The sequence below is a fragment of the Ammospiza caudacuta genome, chromosome 24 (genome assembly GCF_027887145.1).
Source record: "Ammospiza caudacuta isolate bAmmCau1 chromosome 24, bAmmCau1.pri, whole genome shotgun sequence".
Classification (NCBI taxonomy): Eukaryota; Metazoa; Chordata; class Aves; order Passeriformes; family Passerellidae; genus Ammospiza; species Ammospiza caudacuta.
Genome location: NC_080616.1, coordinates 7,624,107 through 7,643,057, shown reverse-complemented (window position 1 = coordinate 7,643,057; position 18,951 = coordinate 7,624,107).

Sequence of the window (18,951 nt, the reverse complement as noted above, 5' to 3'; positions counted from 1 at the left end):
TGTCCTGCAGCCAGGCAGGGACAATAAAGTTACAGTCAAGGGCTCTGGCAAAACAAAAGGTTCCTCCGAAGGCAGATTGGGGGAAATGCCGGGAGCGGGGCCGGTGCTGAGCCAGCGGAAAAGGCTGGGAAAGGCTGGAATAAAGACTGGGGAAAAAAAGGCAGGGAAAGGCAGGGAAAGGCTGCACTTCCAGCTCAGGAAGTTTTTTGCCTGTGTGCAAACAGCCCTGGCCCGGCCAAAAAGGTTTTTCTTATTATTCCTTCCTTATCAGCCCCCTTGCATCCCTTCCTTGCCCCCTCCCCTCACCATCCCCTGCAGCCTCACTCACCGCTGCGTTTTTGGGCCATTTTGGGGGGTCTGGGTCCATTTCAGCTCCCGAGAGCAGCCTGATTTCCCATAAATGTGCTTCAGGGCTGGTGCAAGTGCTCCTACCTGGGTCATGAGCTCACACTCTGCTCCCACACAATCTTTAGCTCAATCTTTACCTTGGGGAGCCTCATATTGAAGGGGACCCTTCAGAGGAAAATAATTGGCATGAAAACATCCTCTGGGGAAGAATGGGGAGGGATACAAGGTGCTAACTATAAATACAAAAAAAAAAAAAATAGAAGTAGAAATAGAAATAATAGAAATAGAAATAGAAATAGAAATAGAAATAGAAATGCCCTGCCTTTCCCAGCATTTCCCTGCCTTTCCAGCCTTTTCCAGCCTTTTTTGCTGTCACTGATTTCCCATTTTGTGGAGCGGAGCGGGGTGGGAGTCTCGAGCATCCCGCAGGGCTGGGGGCGCACGGGAGGCACATTTGGGCACATTTGTGCTCATTTTTGCTCGTTTGTGCTCCAATGCTGCTATCTGCTGGCTGTGCTCCGCCAGAGCGCTCCGAGCAGGCTCCAGAGGCACAGTGGCGATTTTCCAGAGTAACAAATCCGTTTAGATTGAGGTGAAATGTGCATCCTTGAGTTAAGCCTGTTTCTTGCTTTTTAGTCTATTCTCACAAAAAAGCCTGTGCTCTAAGAAACTGCTTCAGCCGAAAGACAAAAATAAGGGAGGGCCCTTGGACTCTGAAACAGAGAGAAAGCAGGGTCAAAATGGCCCAGGAATTTTTTCTGATAAAGAATTAGCGGCAAATGTCGCACGAAATCAGTAGAATGAATATGTATTGCGAAATTGCACACGTGTGGATTTGAGAGGGGGATAAAAGGGGATCTGGAGTTCCCAGAGGCACGCATGTCATTTTAGGGGAACGATTCCCACATTTTACAACTTTCACCAAAGTTGTGGAGTTTGTTTGTTTCCATAAATCACTCTAGAGGGCATCTGGAGCTCGGGGAATGCTGCCCTGGCAGATCCCACATTTCTTATTTATTGTGGGAGCTCTCACAGTTTTGCTGCTCCCAAAATCCAGCTCCTGCCCCAGCACAGAGCCCGCGGTGCTGCAATCCAGCCCCAGGATCAGAGAAACCGCGGAATTACAGAAAAATAATGTGAACAGCATTATGTGCCAGGATGTCACTACAGGGCACAAAACACGCAACCTGCACACACTGCTGTTCTCAAGGTAAAAAATGGGACTTTTCATTTCTGACTCCAACATTTATAGACTTAGTTTATGGATTTAGATTTAATTTCTGACTCTAACATTTATAGATTTAGATTTAATTTCTGACTCCAACATTTATAGATTTCCAAAAGTGACCCTGGATTGGAGGGTGACAGTGCCACCTCTCCAATGACACTGGACAAATCATCAAATTTCTCCTCCTCCATAAGAGAATGCAAAACAATCAGTTATTTACAGAAAGTGTGTGAGAAAGTTTGTTACAAGAATGCAAACATCAGAAGGCTTAGAAAATCTTAAAAAATCAGGGCAACAGTAGGACTTGGGGCTCAAATTGCAGGAACGGAGAACATCCATGGTGGCATTTATAATGTGGGTTTCACACCAATTTCTTTCCCATCTGCTTGCTCAGTGTCAGATCCTGCGTTCCTTTTTCAATGTGGGAGCTCTCCCAGTTTTGCTGCTCCATCCCTGCAGGGTTTCTGGTCTGACCCAGGGGATTCAGGGGCACAGGAGGGCTCTGGTGACATCCTGTGTCCCACCTCAGGAAAAGAAGCTGGAGAAGCATCAGAACTCCTGAAATCCCAGCCAGGGAACCAGCAGTGCTGGGCTCAGTCCCTCTGAGCCCCAGCTTTGAGCCAGCCTAAACCTCAGCTGGCCACAAAGGCAATTCCCACAGCTGGAAAAGAGTGATGATCAAGCTCATTTTGATTTTTTTCCTCGTTTTCCAGCCAAGGTGGTGGGCCTGGCAGTGCTGAATTAGTGGTTGCACTTGATCTTAGAGGTTGGACTTGATCTCAGAGGTCTTTTCCACCTTAATTCCTCAATGATCCTGTCTTTGCTTTCCAGGTAAAAGAACAGCGTCTGTGTAGGGCTTTTCCATCCCTCCCTTTTAAAAGAACAAATTATATTTACAGCTCTTTGCATCACAGGCACTTCCCATGTGTTTGCAGCCTTTAATCTCAGCCTTCAGATCCATTTAATTTGCTGCTGTTTTGATTTGTAGTAACAGACGTAAATGAGATTATCCATCCCTTGAGATCGACTGTCGGAGGCAAACGCTGAGGAATTGGGGTCTGAAAATATTTTAATGTGTTCAAAACCCAGGGGGAGCCAGGACTGAGCGCCCAGAGTGGGAGCAGGACCTTGGGGGGATGCAGAGCCATCCCTGACCCCTCCTCATTCCTGAAGGAGCCGCAGGGGCAGGGGGAAACACCTTCACAGCGTGCCAAGAGCATCCCAAGTGCTGGGAGGCTGGAAATTTCCCTTTTTGACTTAAAAAAAAATCAAGATAGGTGAGCGAGGGGTGCTGTTTGCGGGTCAGTGTGGAGCCAGATGCAGAAATTCCTTGAGTTAAGGTCTTCCTATTGAAAATTCTTTGTGTTTTTCTCCTGGAGAAGGAAAACCCCACATTTTTTTGAATAGTTTTTCTGTTGATTTCCTAATGGCGACTTCTGATGTTGGGGAAGATGGGTTCCATTTCTGGTTCCACTGCTCTGACTGCAGAAAAACAAAGGTCTGAAAAGTTCTGTCCCTTTTGTCCTGTGTAAGACACAGGTGCCCCAAGGGCTCCTACATGGGAAATTGGTTCTCAAGTTACTTATTTTTGTTCCTATAAATTAAGAATACATCACCCTTCTGACTCTTAGTTATTTATTTGCTATTTCTGGTTCTTTTGATTTTTTTTTCTTAATATTTTTTTAATCTTCATGTTTGCATCTTCCTTCTTTCCTTATCTCCTGCCTGCCCCAGAGGCTTATTGCTGCTTTGGCAACATGCTAACGTGTTTAGCAACGATAAGACGTCTAATTAATAGTTTAATTAGCAGTACAAGGTCTTAATAGCTTATTAAAGGAAATACATTCAGAAAACTCTTTTCCTCTCCTCGTGCTGGTACAATATAATTTCCCAGCAAATGATAAAACAGTTTGGAAGGCTCAGATTTGAGAGAGGGACGTGGGGCTGTGTTGGTGATTTCACGGGGATTTCGCACCGCTAATGCCATTATTTTGTTGTTGTTGTTTTAAAACAATTTAAGAGATTAACAAAAGCGATTGGGAAGAAGCAGGCAGGGCAGGCAGGGAGAGGAATTAACAACTGCTGGCCCTGCTCGTGCTTATAAACAAATCCTGGGCAAGGCAAACTCGCTCTTTAAGAGGCTCCGGCTGAAATGTCAGGTGGCGGTCAGAGCCAGGGCAGCGCTGCCTCCTCCGCTCCTTTCCACTAAATTACTGAAAAATCTTTTATTTAAAGAGAGGAGAGGAGAGGAGAGGAGAGGAGAGGAGAGGAGAGGAGAGGAGAGGAGAGGAGAGGAGAGGAGAGGAGAGGAGAGGAGAGGAGAGGAGAGGAGAGGAGAGGAGAGGAGAGGAGAGGAGAGGAGAGGAGAGGAGAGGAGAGGAGAGGAGAGGAGAGGAGAGGAGAGGAGAGGAGAGGAGAGGAGAGGAGAGGAGAGGAGAGGAGAGGAGAGGAGAGGAGAGGAGAGGAGAGGAGAGGAGAGGAGAGGAGAGGAGAGGAGAGGAGAGGAGAGGAGAGGAGAGGAGAGGAGAGGAGAGGAGAGGAGAGGAGAGGAGAGGAGAGGAGAGGAGAGGAGAGGAGAGGAGAGGAGAGGAGAGGAGAGGAGAGGAGAGGAGAGGAGAGGAGAGGAGAGGAGAGGAGAGGAGAGGAGAGGAGAGGAGAGGAGGCAAGACACAGCACAGCAGGGCAGAGCGCCGCCGCAGCTCGGCTTCCCCCGCCGCCGTGCTTTTCCTCTGACCCACACAAAGATTTCTTTCTAAATTTATCGCGGCGTTCATCGGCAGTCCCACTTAGCGCAGATTAGGCGGCGGGGCGGGCAGGGCCCATGGCAATGAGGGCAGGGGAGCCCGGAGAGCGGCGGGGGAGGGCGAGGGGCCCCATCCCCGCTCCCCAACTCTCCATCCCCGCTCCCCAACTCTCCGTCCCCGCTCCCCGTCCCCCCTGTTCCCCGGCTCCCCCCGCTCCCCAGGATCCCCCCGCTGGCCGCAACGCTGTCCCGGTGGCAGCGCCCCAGCCCCGGCTGGCTCGGGGAGGTTGTGCCGGTGCCCGGAGGCGCCAGCGCTGGCACCGCTGGGGAATTTCCACTGGGTGCGGAACCGTGCGCGGGGCGCGGAGCTGGGGCAGCGCTCGGGGAGGCTCCGAGCGGGGCTCGGTGCGGCACCCCCGGCCTTGGAGCGTCCCCCGCCTCCCCAGAGCCCCCCGGTTATACCTGCACGTCCCGGCCACCTCTGCGGTGGCACCGGAGCCCCCGGGGGGGACGGGGACAGGTCCTGTCGCTGATTTGAGCTGCAGAGACGAAGCCCTGCCCAGGGAGTCTGAGCCGTGTTTGGAATCACGCAGGGAAATTATGCAGTTCCAAGGACGGCATAATTGGGAGAACGCTTGACTAGCGCAATTTTCTCGTGTGCCTGTCAGCAAATCACTTAATGCGCGCTGTGCCAAGTTTCCCAGCCGTTAAATGGGGAATGATTATCCCACCACTTCCTAAGAGGGAGCGAGGATAATACCCACTAATGACTGTGGAGGTCCTGGAAGGTGGTCCCGGAGCTGCAGCGGCGCACGCAGGGGCTGCAGCCCTGCAAGGAACACGCAGCACTTCAAACCCGGCCGCCAGACATTTATTTCTCCTCACGCTGCTGTTTGTTTTTTTTTTTTTTTTTTAATCCCGAAATAGATCCGCGTCTGTTTGTGCCGGATTCTCAAAGACTGCGCCGTCATCCCCTGGGATGGGACATCCCAGCTCCGGTGGGGAAGAAGAGGAGAATGCGGGGGGAAGGCGGCTCCGAGGAGTCTGGGGGGGACCCCTCACTCCTGCGCCGCTCCCCCCGGGCCTTTTCCCGGCGTTTCGCTGCCTCCGGGGGATCGGAGCGTGACCTCGGCGCCGCGGCCGCCGCCTCTGCGCGGGATCCAGGCGGGCCCGGGGGGCTCGGCCGGCCCCGCTCGGGCCCCGCTCCCCGGGGAGCGATCGCGGGCCGGGGACGCGGCGCCAGGCGAGTACCGGGGCCGGGCGGCGGGGGGATCGGGGCCGGGCACGGCCCGGGCGCAGCCCGCGCACATCCCGCGCACGTCCCGCTCTATGCCCGCGCACACGGCGCGCACGTCGCGCTGGATCCGCGGGCTCATCCCGCGCACGTCGCGCCGCATCCCCGCGCACATCCCGCGCACGTCGCGCTGCATCCCCGCGCACATCCCGCGCACGTCGCGCTGGATCTCCGCGCTCGCCCCGCCGCATCCCCGCGCACCTCCCGCCGCATCCCCGCCGCAGCCGCGCTCACAGCGCGCTGCATCCCCGCGCTCACCGCGCTGCATCCCCGCGCACGTCCCGCGCACACCCTGCGCACATCCTGCGCACATCCCCGCGCACATCGAGCTGCGTCCCTGCGCACATCCTGCGCACATCCCGCTGCATCCCCGCGCCTCCCGTGCGCATCCCCTGCCTGCATCCTCGGCATCCCCCTGCACATCCCCTGCACATCCCCTTCGCTTCTCCTGCATCCCCTGCACATCCCCTGCACATCCCCTGCTCATCCCCTGCACATCCCCTGCATCCCCTGTTCATCTCCTGCATCCCCTGCACATCCCCTGCTCATCCCCTGCACATCCCCTGCTCACCCCACGCCCCCACTCCCGTCCTGCCCCCCGCTTTTCCCCCCGTTCCTCGCAGCTCCGGGACCCCCCTCTGCTGCCCCGGGGCCCGAGGGGAGGGTCTGGCGTGGGAGAGGGATGAGGATAATTGAAAATCATGATAATGCTGATAATGATGATGATTATTATGATAATGTCAATAGGAATAATAATAATAAAAAATAGGAATAATGGGAATAATAACAATAGGAATAATAATATTAAAATCATGATAATGCTGATGATTATTATGATAATGTCAATAGGAATAATAATAATAATAGGAATAATAATAAAATCATGATAATGCTGATGATTATTATGATAATGTCAATAGGAATAATAATAAATAGGAATACTAGAAATAATAGTAACAATAATGATAATGGTGATAATGCTAATTATAATAATGCTAATAATGATGATAATTATATCTTATTCATGATACATTCAACTAGAAATAATAATAATAATAATAATAATAATAATAATAACGTTACATTTAGTAAAAGGATCCAAGTGGATAAAATCTTAGCCAACTCTGCCCAGCTCCCTCCTTCCCAGTAGAAAAGTGGGACTGACAGCCCCAGGCCAAAAGGGAATATCAGATGGAATTTAAGGGGTCTCTCATTATTCCTACTTTAACCCAAGGCCGTGGGGGTGGAAGGAGCTGCTTCATATTTTCCCCATTGCTTCCATTTGGGGATAATTGCTCCACACAGCATTGTAACTTCCATGTCACGAGCTTGGGTTATGTTCTTGCTCCTTTTTCCCCCCAGAATATACGATGCAGTTTCTGTTTGTGGACTGCTTTAATAGCAAGGTGGCTGAGACAAAGTTTACCCAATAAACTTGCTTTTCCCCTTGAGCAGCTTTAGCTTAGATAAACGGGCTTTAAAGTCCCGCTCTAGCGTGGGACTGGGGCTGTTTACCATTCATCATTGTTAGTTAATTGCTGTTTGCTTAAATATTTAGTTTGGATTAAGTTCCTTTATTCCCTTTTCTTTAAAAATAATAAATAAAGGTGGGTTTAGCCATGTGGTAAAAGGCTTTTTAGAAGGCTTTTTAAAGACACTGCAGGGGGGAAGCTCCATAAAGTTCTTTATTTATATTTTGCATTTAAATTATCTTATTTTTAGTCTGCTGTGTTGTTATATTTGCAATTAGCCAGGCTGAAGCAGCGAGGACATTTCACTGTTTTCTGTAGAGGTTGCAGACAGATTTATTCCTTATTTCAAAGAGAAGAACCCATTGAACCATGGACTATCCATAGCTGGAAGGGACCCACGGGGCCATCAGCTCCTGGCTCTGCAGGGACAGCCCCAAATGCAATTTTCAGAGTGGGCTAAAGCCGCCAAACCCAGGTGGATTTGCTCCATGGAAGAGGACAGGGAAGGGCAGTTTGGGGAAGGCACCCAGGAGGATTCCCAGCCCTGTGAGGTGTCAGTGAGCAGCAGGGTGAGGAGCTGAGTGCCAGGGGCCAGGTCCCAGGTCCCACTCCCTGCACAGGGCAATGAGCAGCAGAAAACTGCGTGCACGGGCTGGGGGAGGCCTGGCAGAGAGCAGCAGAGCACTGGAAAGGGCCTTTTTTGGCTCAAACTGCCGTGTTCCACAGCAGCAGTGACCCAGTCGTTACGTAAACAAGGGTTTAATTTTGGAACTTTAATATTTCACGGCTTAGGTTTCCTCCGCTCGTTCTCACAGGGCCTGGCTGACAGAACGCTCCTCACCCCTGTCAGCAGCCACCAAAGGCACGTCCTGCGCTCTGCTCGAGGCCCAGTTCACGAATATTTGGTCACTAAAGGCATGTCCTGTGCTGTGCTCGAGCCCCAGTTAATGAGTATTTGTTCTTGGGACAGTTCTGTGCCCCGGCAGGGCTCTCTCAGGGTTGGTAAGGTGCCCTCAGCCCGGGTGGCTCCTCTGAGCCCTGCCCTGCCCAGGGAGGACAAGGAGCACAAAAGGCTGTTGGGTTTTCTGTATCCTCACAGTGAAGGTGCCACAGGTGTCCCCTGGGAGGGGACAGAAGCTCTGCCTGTCCCTGCTGCCAAAGGCAGGGCTGGTTCCTCACCTGAGCTCCAGCCCCCCAGCCTTGGCTGGTCTGCTCCAAACCAGCAGAGAATTCAGGAGCAGGAGGTGAATTCCATTAGGAGTGCTTTGAAGGAAGGAGTTTCCATGGAGATGGGGCCTGGGTGCTTTATTTCAGGTTATTAGGAGGCACTGGGTCCTTCCCAAATGAACCTGTGTGGTCTCCATCCCACAAGCTCTGCCTTTCCTTCCCCTGGGCTGTGCTGGCCCTGGTGGTTCCATCCTCTCCACTCATGGAATGGCTGCAGCTCCAGCTTGGAACCATCCCTGGACCATTCTGAGCATCCCCTCCCATCCCAGCAGGATGGATTTCCCTGTCTTGTGTCTGTGAAAAGGATTTAGAGAAGGGTTTGGGTTGGGGGCCATCAAAGGGACCTTAAAACTCACCTTGTTCCACACCTTCCAGAGACACCTTCCATCCTGGCCTTGGACATTTCCAGGGACTTACAGAAGTCAATTTTTGTTCTTTGTGCTGCAGGAATAACCTCGGTATTCTGAAAAATAAATGTTTGCCTTTAAGCTGCAATGGAGCATTTCCCTCGTGTTCCCAGTATTTTCCTTACCTGGCTCTCCCTGCCACAGCATTCCCAGCCAGCCTCCACTTGCACAGAGCACCGGGAGAGGGAATAATGGAGACAATAAATGTGATTTAATGTGCATTGCTCAGTGCTGGGCTGTGCAATGGGCAGGGATGTGTTTGGGCACGGCCTGGAGCTGTCCCTGCTGTGTTTACCTGGCCCCCCCAGGTGCTGGGTGAGCCTGGCCTGTCACGGTGCCAGCCCTGCCCTGCCCAGCCTGGCACGGCCTGGCACGGAACTGGCACGGGGCAAACACGGGGTTAGCCCTGCCCTGCCCTGCTGGGGCTGCACAACCCGGCCTGCCAGGAGCTGCCCCTGCACACAGGGGAGGGCTGGGATGGACTGGGAGGGACTGGGGTGTGCTGGGAGGGGCTGGGATGTACTGGGAGGGACTGGGAGGGATTGGGGTGTACTGGGAGGGACTGGGAGGGACTGAGATGTACTGGGAGGGACTGGGAGGGATTGGGGTGTACTGGGAGGGATTGGGAGGTACTGGGAGGGATTGGGAGGTACTGGGAGGGATTGGGGTGTACTGGGAGGGACTGGGTGGGACTGGGAGGGACTGGGATGTACTGGGAGGGACTGGGAGGGATTGGGGTGTACTGGGTGGGACTGGGAGGGACTGAGATGTACTGGGAGGGACTGGGAGGGATTGGGGTGTACTGGGAGAGTGGGAGGGACTGGGAGGGATTGGGGTGTACTGGGAGGGACTGGGAGGGACTGGGGTGAGCTGGGATGTGCTGGGGTGTGATGGGGTGTACTGGGATGGATTGGGAGGGACTGGGATGTATTGGTGTGTACTGGGATGTACTGGGCTGTTATTGGATGGGCTGGGGTGTGCTGGGATGGACCAGGGTGTGCTGGAGTGTACTGGGATATACTGGGATGTTGTGGAATGTGCTGGGATGTACTGGGGTGTTATGCAATGGACTGGGATGTACTGGGATGTACTGGGGGATACTGAGGAGTCCTGGGGTGTGCTGGGCTGTACTGGGCTGTGCTGGTGGAGGATCCCCGGGCCAGAGCAGGGTGTCACTACCGGGGGTGCCGGGCACCTGTGCGAGATAACGCCGGTTGCCGTGGTTACAGGTGGAAATCTGGGCTATGGGTTACCTGGGGCAGTGGCACACGGAGCAGAGCATCCCGGGGCATCTGGGGACACCTGAGGGGTGTGAGCGGGGCTGGGGGCCACCAGAACCCCCAAACCCCCAAACCAGAGCTGGAAACTCACCCAGAGCTCCCAGACACAAAGGGCAGAGGGCAGCAGCCCCAGGATTGGCATGGCTCGGGCAGAGCAGCCTCCTGTGACAACGGGCAGGAGGAGCAGCCCCAGCCCTGGCACCTTCTGTCACTTCTGGGTGGTATTTGAGCACCCCAAATTGGGCACCTCAGATTTGGGTAACCCACATTTTAATTCTGCAGCCTGGGGCAGTGGAAAACATGCCTGCCCATGGAACAAGGTGAGATTTAAAGTCCCTTCCAACCCAAACCATTCCATGATAATTTATTCTTATTTTCTCAGGGTTTTTTTTGGGAAGGATCAGTATTAGATGCTGGCTTAGAGGCTTAAACCCAGTCCTTGCCATTCCTCAGGTGCTGGCCCTTCCTGCAGGATGAACCAGAATCCTCAGCTCTTTTTTCCCCTTTAAATGAGTAAAATAGGCTGGGAAGGAGCTGGTTTATGTGGGGTTTTAAAGAGGAAAAGAATTGGCAGGTACATGAGCAAAGCTGAAAGTATTTTCATCTGTTTTGCTTTGTAATGTTTAATGTTTTGTTTTCTACTTTATGAGTTATACAAAGGAATCACTCAAAACAAAGTTCTCCCATTCTGGTAAGGGGAAAAAAAATCTGTGTTGGGACTAATGAGATTAATGGCAGGTACATGAGCAAAGCTGAGAGTATTTTCATCCGTTTTGCTCTGTAATGTTTAATGTTTTGTTTTCTACTTGAGTCACACAAAGGAATCACTGGAAACAAAAGTTCTCCCGTGTGTGTGGCTGCTTTGGGAGGCTCGGCAGGGACTGGGGAATGTGCTGTGATTGATGGGGGAGCCTCAGCCCCGCTGCCACGCACGGCATTTATTCTGCTCCCAAATTAAAAAAAAATAAATAAATAAAATAAAAAATCCTGAAGTGCTTTTTATTACCGCAAATTATCATATTGGGGATTATCCTATTCATCAGCCTGGCTGGCCGGGGTGTTCTGCTGCTCCTGCTGCGATTGGTGCTGGCAGCTTTCTCCCTGCCCTCGTCTCAGCCTGGAAACCGGGATTGGAAATTATTTTGGCCGGGGATAAACTGGCCTAAATAATTTGCTTGTACAGCGCTGAGCCACTGTGGCCTCTGGGTCTCAGCTGAGCCTTCTGGAGGCTTCTAAAAATAAGGAGTTCTAAGCTATTATCTTTTAAAATACTTGGAAAAAAGAGGGGGCAAGACGAGGATTCTTTCACAGCTGTTTTGGCCTCAAACTGCCAAGATTTATTTTTTTAAAAATGTGTTTTCTTGATCAGTTCTCTCCATAGCCTTTCATTAAAAAAAGGGCTCACAAATTTAGGACAGGCGTTTTGTACTTCTATAGGAAAAATCATTTGAAAACCGCCAGTAACTTCTAAAATCCAAGCTACCAGTAATAAAATGAAAATTGATCCTAAAGCAGTATTTTTATGCATGAGTTGATTGCTCTTCCCAGCCTGGAATTATTTCACAAACAAAGCTCAATTAGAGAATGAACTTTTCTATTTTTTTTCTAAGAAAAAATAGACATTGTCATTTTTGAAGATGTCTTGGATTTTTTTCTTGCCTAGCTAATTCTCATTAATCTCATTAGTCCCAACACAGACTTTTTTTCCCCTTACCAGAATGGGAGAACTTTGTTTTGAGTGATTCCTTTGTATAACTCATAAAGTAGAAAACAAAACATTAAACATACAAAGCAAAACAGATGAAAATACTTTCAGCTTTGCTCATGTACCTGCCAATTCTTTTCCTCTTTAAAACCCCACATAAACCAGCTCCTTCCCAGCCTATTTTACTCATTTAAAGGGGAAAAAAGAGCTGAGGATTCTGGTTCATCCTGCAGGAAGGGCCAGCACCTGAGGAATGGCAAGGACTGGGTTTAAGCCTCTAAGCCAGCATCTAATACTGATCCTTCCCAAAAGCCTGAGACAATAAGAATAAATTATCATGGAATGATTTGGGTTGGAAGGGATTTTAAATCTCATCTTGTTCCATGGGCAGGCATGTCTTGCACTGGGCCAGGTGCAGCCTTAAAATGTGGGGTGCCCAATTTGGGGTGCCCAATTTGGGGTGCCCAATTTGGGGTGCTCAAATACCACCCAGAAGTGACAGAAGGTGCCAGGGCTGGGCTCACCTGGCAGAGCTGATCCCAGTGGGCACAGGGATGCTGCTGCTGGCCCAGCAGTGCCAAACAAACCGCTCAGCAATGCCCAACAGGTTTGTTTTTCCCCTGTTTGTTCATTTCCCAGTGGGAAAATGTTGCTTTGTTACACGGCAAGGTTGGCGGAGCTTTTAATGGGAGGTTTTTGTGTACCCAGGGTGCAGCTCCAGGAGCTGGGAGGTGACAGCAGGAGGGACAGCCAGGAGCTCTGCCCTGGGCTCCGTGGGACTTCTCCTGGGGCTGTGCAGGGGAATTTCTGCCCAGCAGCCCACAGGTACTGACTGCTCTGCACTGACTCTTTCTCATTTAAATAAAAACAAACAAAAAGCCAAATCCTGGATCTGCATTTCAGTTCAAAGGGTGATTAAGCCCTAAAAGTGCAAACTGAAATATTTTCTGATCAGTTCTGTGCATAAATACTGCTAGTTCCCAGCACATCCAAACCTTATCCCCACTGAGAGCTGCCTGCCAGCTTGGACACGATCCTGCCTCTCTCAGGGCTGGGTCCTGGCATTCACCATGACTTTGATTTTTACATAAAATACCCCACCAGGCTCAGTTGGACATTTAAATGAAATCCATGCTGTTCCCCCTGTACCTGCAGCTGTTCCTCAGGTAAATCCAAGATATTAAATTTTGATTTCTGCCACAGAAATTAAAAGAAACCCCAGAGCATTCACTCCTAGTTTCTGATTAAACAAAACTAACTTGTTACAGCTGAAGGCATTCATTTTCTGACTAAATATTTAAATTGGTAATTAATATCCAACCCTTTGGTGGGAAAAGAGTTGTTTGCCAGAGTTTCCCAGAGTGAATGGGACAAACAAACTTACCAGAGTTTGGAAAACAGAGGCTTAAATCTGTTTATTTGCCACTAAACATTTTGCAATGCTGCTGCCGAGAAGCAGCCAGAAAACAGTCGGAGAAGCAGAGAAGAAGTCGGAGAGGTCAGAGAAGCAGAAAAGCAGAGAAGCAGTCAGAGAACAGTCAGAGAACAGTCAGAGGAGCAGAGAAGTCGGAGAAGTCAGAGAAGCAGAAAAGCAGAGCAGTCAGAGAACAGTCAGAGAACAGTCAGAGAAGCAGAGAAGAAGTCGGAGAGGTCAGAGAAGCAGAAAAGCAGAGAAGCGGTCAGAACAGTCAGAGGAGCAGCCAGCTCTGAGCATTGTCCCAGAGGAAACCAAACCAGCCAGGACGGCTGGCACACCCTGCTGCAGGGTTAACCAGAGCCTGGCATGGCAGGAGGTGCCCAGGGCTCGATCCTTGGGCAGAGAGGCAGAGCTGGGTCACAGCAGAGCAGATCTGCAGTGGCGAGTGGAGCTAAGCCGGGCTGGGCAGCTGGAGCTGCAGCCAAGGCCAGCAGCAGAGACACTGCTGACACTGCCACCGTCACCGTCACTGCCACTGTCACCCTCCGAGCCCCCAGGTCGGGCAAGGACGGGCACCGAGTGCCCCCGGCCCCGCTGCGCCCACCCGGGCACGGAGCCCCCTGGAGTCACAGCCCCGTGCCCACGGGGAACCTGGGCAAAGCAGGAGTGTGGCTGTAATTGGGATTAATCTATTTTTAGCAGGCTGTCTGCTGCCCTGTCCACGCTCCAGCTGAGATGTTTAATTCTGTCCAGCTCGACTCTTTCTGCAGTGGCACCCAGGACTGATTTTTGTTTCCTTACAAACCTTGAATTTGCTTGGGTTTTTTTTTTTTTTAATTCATTGTTATTCCTTGTTTTGGTTTTTTTTTAATCTTTCCCCCCCCACCCCCCACGTACAATAACTGGAAAATCCAGCATTGAAGCAATACAAAGCTTGCTGTATTAAAAAAAAAAGTTATACAACATTTACTATCATTATTATTCATTTTACTATGGAGTTTGGAAACCTCGTCATAGATCAGGAATGTGTTGTACCCTGCGCAGCACAAACAGCACAGAAGGAAAATTGCCTCTTCCAAGCTATATTGGATAAAAACACACAGTGATACCAAAAGGATTTTGGTTAAACAGCAGCAGGACAAGATGTTAAAGCCATCTCTGAGCACCTCACCATTTACTGACCCCGCATTTAAATACCTGCCGTGCGTATCTTTAACCTTTTATGAGGTATTTGCAAAGGGAACTTTGAGATTAGCACTTGGGAAAACACCCTGGAACACAGTTGGACCGACATCAAGAGGCTCCTCTGGCAGGGAATGTTTGCCTTTCCCAAATCCTCCTGCCCGTGCCAGAGCAGGACCTGCCGCCCGGGGATCGGGACCTTCAGCAGAGCTCGGGGCTCCCTGGGCTCTTCCTGCCCGTTGGGAAGATGCTCCGCAGGGAAAACCAGGCTCTGGTGCTGAGAGCTGCCCTGCAAACCCAGCCCGGGGCTGGTTCTGTGGGGTTTGGACCCTGCTTGGTTCGGATCCTGCCCGGTTCGGACCCTGCCTGATTCAGACCCTGCTCAGTTTGGATCCTGCTGGGTTTGGACTCTGTTGAGTTTGGACCCTGCTCAGTTCGAATTCTGCTCAGGTTTAGACCCTGCTCAGTTTGGACCCTGTTTGGTTTGGACCCTGCTCTGTTCAGACCTTGCTGGGTTTGGACCCTGCTTGGTTTGGACCTTGTTGAGTCTGGATCCTTCCCAGTTTGGACCCTGCTCAGTTTAGACCTTGCTTGGTTCAGACCCAGCTTAGTTTGGACCCTGCTGGGTTTGGACTCTACCCGGTTCGGCCCTGCCCGGTTCGGACCATGCCCGTTCAGACCCTGCCCGGTTCGGACCCTGCTGGGTTTGGACCCTGCCCAGTTCGGACCCTGCCCGTTCAGACCCTGCTCAGTTTGGACCATGCCCGTTCAGACCCTGCTCCGTTCGGCCCTGCCCGGTTCAGACTCTGCCCAGTTTGGACCATGCCCGGTTCAGACCCTGCTCCGCTCGGCCCTGCCCAGTTCGGACCCTGCCCGTTCAGACCCTGCCCCGTTCGGACCCTGCTGGGTTTGGACCCTGCCCAGTTCGGACCCTGCCCGTTCAGACCCTGCTCCGCTCGGCCCTACCCAGTTCGGACCATGCCCGTTCAGACCCTGCTCCATTCGGACCCTGCTGGGTTTGGACCCTGCTCCGTTCGGCCCTGCCCGGCCCAGCTGTGCCCCCCCGGGCCGGGGTGACTCACGGAGCTGCGGGTGCTGAGCCGGAGCGCGGCTATTTCCGTGCTCCCCCTGCAATCCGCGCTCCTCCGGCTGCGCTGTCAGGCACCTCAGCACCCCCGCCGCCTCTATTCTTAGCAGCTAATAGCTGAAATAATTCCTTTTGTCTCCGCGCTGTTGGCTCCTTGCTTTCGCTGCCCCCACAGCCGCTGCCAGCGCGGGGAGGGCGGCCGGGGGTCCCTGTGCCCACCGGGCATTCTGGTGTGGGCTGAGCATCCCAAATACCCCGGCCCCGACTCCAGCACGGGCCACGAAGCGATGCTTTGAAGCGGCCGGGATGTTAATGCGGTGCCACCTCTTTGAAAAGGATCCTGGCTCTTCCAGCTGGGTTTCTTAGATTTCACCGGAAAAATTCCAGGTTTTCAGAGGGAGGGCCAGGTTTTCACCTGCGGGCTCCCATTTCAGTGCCTGCTCCGTGCCGTGGGCTGGGTTCTCACCGAGAATGCAAAGGCTCCATGCAAATGCAGCTCCCCAATGCCAGCACAGCCCCGACAGCGATCCCACACCTCTGGCAGCGCTGGCAGATCCCAGCACCAGCTGTTCCACACAATTCCCTGGAACCACCTCCCAATGGGCACTGTGAAGCCCCCACCCTGCTCTTTGTGGGGCTGTCAGCCGTGCACACCCAAACAGACGCACAGAATTGGCTTTGAAACTGTTTGGGAAGGGGTTTGCTGCTCTTTATGTGCCTGCTGCTCTTCCTCTGCTGCTCGGGACCCCAGGGAGAGCAGCAGAGTGTTCCAAATGGAACAGGGTGCCCAGAGCACCCCTGGATCCCTGGAGGTGTCCAAGGCCAGGTTGCATCGGGCTTGGAGCACCCTGGGATGGTGGAAGGTGTCCCTGGGGGTGGCACTGGATGGGCTTTAAGGTCCCTTCTAACCCAAACCATTCTGTCATTCTGCTGGGCTGGTAAGGAAAGGACTCACTGGCCAATTCTCTGGAATTCACTAAAGAAGCTTGTCTGGAAAACAATAAACCTTTTGGAAAAAATTGAAACCTGAATATGTTGTTGTGACTGTCTCTCACTGAGGCTCTGTTTGTAAGGATGAAGTATCACTGGCAAACCCAACAAGAGCCGCCCCACACCAGCACTTGAAAAACTGACTATTCTGCATTTCAAAGCAGCTTTTAAGCCTCTCGCTTGGTAAAGTGAAGAAACTTTTCCACTGCCCTGTCCACCTTTGCCCGATTCTTTGCTCCTTCCGTTGGTGCCCAGCCCCTCCTGCGGGGCTGTGCCAAGCCTCCCCTTCCGAGGCTGAGGTCGAGGGGTTACAGATTTACAGCTGCCCAGACTTGCTCCAGCCCGGGCAGGAATTCGCTTGGCATAAACGAGGCCTTTGGATTATTTATCTCAGCCTTTCAGTGAAACAGGAACATGCCCTGATTTTAACAATCGTGCTTCCTGCGCTGGGGGAAGGTGTGGCCGATGGCATTTAAAGGCATTTAAACCGAAACCCGAGCCAAGGCTTCCCCGGCAGGAAGCTGGAAGTGCGGGCAGGACCACGAGGGTTTCCTTCAGCACTCAAAACACCAAAGGTCTCCCTCAGGTCGTTTTATCACCCAGCAGCAATGATGATGTGCACAGGGTGAGATTTGGGGAGTGTCAGACTCCATTTGTTGTTGCTATTAAGGCCATTGCAGTGTGACGGCAGAAAATTGCACGGGAGATGCTGGAGAAGGGAGGATGAACCTTCAGGTACAGCCTGGCACAGAAGCAGAGCAAGCCCAAACTTCCTCTGGAAGCTGAGGAATCGGTCCCTGATCCTTTTGTAGTGCTGAGGGAACTGTCAAGGACAGCCTGGAGGGTCAAAACCCTCCCTCCTCAAAAAATGGTATTTTCCCCAAATATCCAGTCCAAACTATCCCAGCTGCAAGTCCTGAAGTCTGGTTAGAATGTTCAGCACTATCAAAACTCTTAATTTTATTAATCAGCACTGTAAGCACTCAGGGCCCAGCTGTGATCAGCCATGGGGTCATTCCCAGTTTTGGAAGATCCCAACCCTGCCATTCCGACTGTGACACTGATCTCCCCTGTCTCACACCTCAGCCATGGATTATTCCCATTTTCCAAGCCTCCTTTCTAGCCCAGGACTTTGCACCCCCATAGGCAGTTCTTACAAAACCAAAGCTCTGCCTCCTACTTTTAAAGTCTGGAAGGGAATGAAAAAAAGCTAAAAAAAACCCCAACCCAAACCAGTTTCCACACATGGAAATGGGCTCCAGTTAAACCAGAAAAGCAGCCTAGATTTTTATAGTGGAATGTTGAAGATGCTTGAACCAGAAAATGCCAAATCCTGCCCAAGAGTGCCAGAAAATGACTTTATGTTTTTAGGCCTCATCACTCAGTTCTGAGGGCTGAAGTTTTCCACTGCCCAAGATTTCTCACAGTTGATTTCTCACAGCTCTGAGCTCTTCTTGGGAGCCTGAGTGCCACCAGCAAGTACCCGGAGCCAGGCAAAGACAGAAACATACCAGGGCTGGTGATTTTCAAAGGAAAGCAAACCATGAAATAAACGCTGCATTTCCCCTGAAAACAACCAGAAAAGAGTCATTTGGGATAAATCAAAGTCGGTTTCACCTTCCTGACACACCACAGGCCTGACAAAAGCGGTGTGAGCCGACAGCACCAGTAAACTGCCCTGCTTCTGAGGCTCCCAGCTTTCATCTGGTGTTTCATCTCGCTGTGTCACTTCTGGAGCTCCCTGCATCTCAAGGTGGGCTCTGCCCGCCTGCGCAGCTTGGCGCAAACCACCAGGGAGAAGTGGGAACACGGAAAATCCGCCCTGGCCCGGCGTGCTGGGGCTCCTGAGAGAACGGGGGTGACTGGAAGCAGCAGAGGCAGCTCCAGCCGCAGCAAAGCCCGGCCTGCTTGGGGGGATGACTCATTTCAGGAGCCTGTGCTCGCTCCCAGTCATTAAGGAAGGAGTTAATCCCTGCAGCTTTGGCCACAAAGTGGATGTGTAAGGCCTGGAGTCCCATGGGCTCGATTGCATAAGAAACCATGTATTGTGGCATTTAGTTGATCATGCACTACTTCTTCTGGTCACATGGAGGCTTGATTTCCCCTTGCATCAGCTACTACAGACTTTTTACATTTCTCATACTGGTGTCTGTTCAGTTCAGCGGGGTCATCCCCTTCACCCCACAGCAGAGCCCCTGCTGCTCACCCAGCCCTGACCCACGGGATCTCACCCCAATTTTTGTAGGATCCTATCAGAGGAAGCGGGCGCTTGTAATTTTTCTCATTTGTGCCTGTGCGTAACAGGTGTCATTTTCAGTGTAGTACAGACAAATCCCAAAATAGCTCAGGCTCTTCAGACGCTGCGAGGAGAAAAAAACCCCGTGGTTACTTCAGCTTTGGTTGTAGTGAAAAACCCAACGCTCGCAGCCGGCTCTGAAGTCAGAATTAAAATGGCAGACGGAGGAGCGGAGCAGGGATCTCTCTGCATTCCGTGTTTCCTGACGGACTGCTCCTCGCTGCTCCGTGTGTGCACATCAACTCCCTCTCAGTGCTGCCTCTCCATCAGCTTCC